We start from the raw sequence: 1690 nt of genomic DNA, 5'->3' as shown, positions 1-1690 counted from the left end.
ATGGCGTGTCTCTACAGCGGATACGGGGGCCGCTGCGGCGTGACGATGTAGCGGATACGGGGGCTGGGTGTGTTTCTACAGCGGATACGGGGGCTGCCGAGGCGTGACGCTGTAGCGGATACGGGGGCTGGGCGTGTCTCTACAGCGGATACGGGGGGTGCCGCTGCGGCGTGACGCTGTAGCGGATACGGGGGGCTGGGCGTGTCTCTACAGCGGATACGGGGGGCCGGGCGTGTCTCTACAGCGGATACGGGGGGCTGGGCGTGTCTCTATAGCGGATACGGGGGGTGCCGCTGCGGCGTGACGATGTAGCGGATACGGGGGCTGGGCGTGTCTCTACAGCGGATACGGGGGGCTGGGCGTGTCTCTACAGCGGATACGGGGGGCTGGGCGCGTCTCTACAGCGGATACGGGGGCTGGGCGCGTCTCTACAGCGGATATGGGGGGCTGGGCGTGTCTCTACAGCGGATACGGGGGGCTGGGTGTGTCTCTACAGCGGATACGGGGGCTGTGTCTTGTTGCGGATATCAGGGATGCTGAAGAGATGGGAGGACAGTCAGCGGTACCTGTCGGACAACCCGGACCTGGTCTGTGAGGAGACAGCCAACTACCTGGTGATATGGTGCATAGACCTTCAGGTGGAGGAGGTGAGTGTGGGTGTAGTGTGTGTGTAGTGTGTGTGTGGGTGTAGTGTAGTGTGGGTGTAGTGTGTGTAGTGTGGGTGTGTGTGTAGTGTGTAGTGTGACTTGGTCTGTGAGGAGACAGCCAACTACCTGGTGATATGGTGCATAGACCTTCAGGTGGAGGAGGTGAGTGTGGGTGTGGTGTAGTGTGTGTAGTGTAGTGTGGGTGTAGTGTAGTGTGTGGGTGGTGTGTGGGTGTAGTGTAGTGTGTGGGTGGTGTGTGGGTGTAGTGTAGTGTGTGGGTGTAGTGTGGTGTGTGGGTAGTGTGTGGGTGTAGTGTAGTGTGTGGGTGTAGTGTAGTGTGTCTAGTGTGTGTCTAGTGTGTAGTGTGTGTCTAGTGTGTGTAGTGTGTGTAGTGTGTGTGTGTAGTGTAGTGTGGGTGTAGTGTGTGTGTAGTGTAGTGTGGGTGTAGTGTGTGTGTGTAGTGTAGTGTGGGTGTAGTGTGTGTGTAGTGTAGTGTGTGTGTAGTGTGTGTAGTGTAGTGTGTAGTGTAGTGTGTGACCTGGTCTGTGAGGAGACAGCCAACTACCTGGTGATATGGTGCATAGACCTTCAGGTGGAGGAGGTGAGTGTGGGTGTAGTGTGTGTGGGTGTGTAGTGTGGGTGTAGTGTAGTGTGTGTGTAGTGTGTGTGTGTGGGTGTAGTGTAGTGTGTGTAGTGTGTGTGTGGGTGGTGTGTGTGTAGTGTAGTGTGTAGTGTAGTGTGTAGTGTAGTGTGTGACCTGGTCTGTGAGGAGACAGCCAACTACCTGGTGATATGGTGCATAGACCTTCAGGTGGAGGAGGTGAGTGTGGGTGTGGTGTAGTGTGGGTGTAGTGTGTGGGTGTAGTGTAGTGTGTGTGTAGTGTGTGGGTGTGTAGTGTAGTGTGTGTGTAGTGTGTGTGTGTGTAGTGTGTGTGTGTGTAGTGTGTGTAGTGTAGTGTGGGTGTAGTGTGTGTGTAGTGTGTCTAGTGTGTGTGGGTGTAGTGTGTGTGTAGTGTAGTGTGTAGTGTAGTGTGTGTGTAGTG

The 1690-nt window shown here is 55.7% G+C and overlaps 1 protein-coding gene across 1 annotated transcript in view; it reads left to right on the top strand.

The window, feature by feature from the left end:
- The first annotated feature begins 1387 nt into the window (after positions 1–1387).
- LOC142908527 (hsp90 co-chaperone Cdc37-like) overlaps positions 1388–1690 on the top strand; it is a 27281-nt gene continuing 26978 nt past the window's right edge. The window contains exon 1 of the mRNA XM_076059260.1: positions 1388–1467. The gene's annotated coding sequence lies outside the window, so the exon portion shown is untranslated. The remainder of the gene's footprint in view (positions 1468–1690) is intronic.

This window comes from Petromyzon marinus (genome assembly GCF_048934315.1).
Source record: "Petromyzon marinus isolate PM22_M1 ecotype Great Lakes invasive population chromosome 85 unlocalized genomic scaffold, UKy_Petmar_22M1.pri1.0 chr85_unloc.2, whole genome shotgun sequence".
Lineage (NCBI taxonomy): Eukaryota > Metazoa > Chordata > Hyperoartia > Petromyzontiformes > Petromyzontidae > Petromyzon > Petromyzon marinus.
Note: the sequence above shows the minus strand (reverse complement) of the source record. Positions and strands in the feature narration are given on the sequence as shown.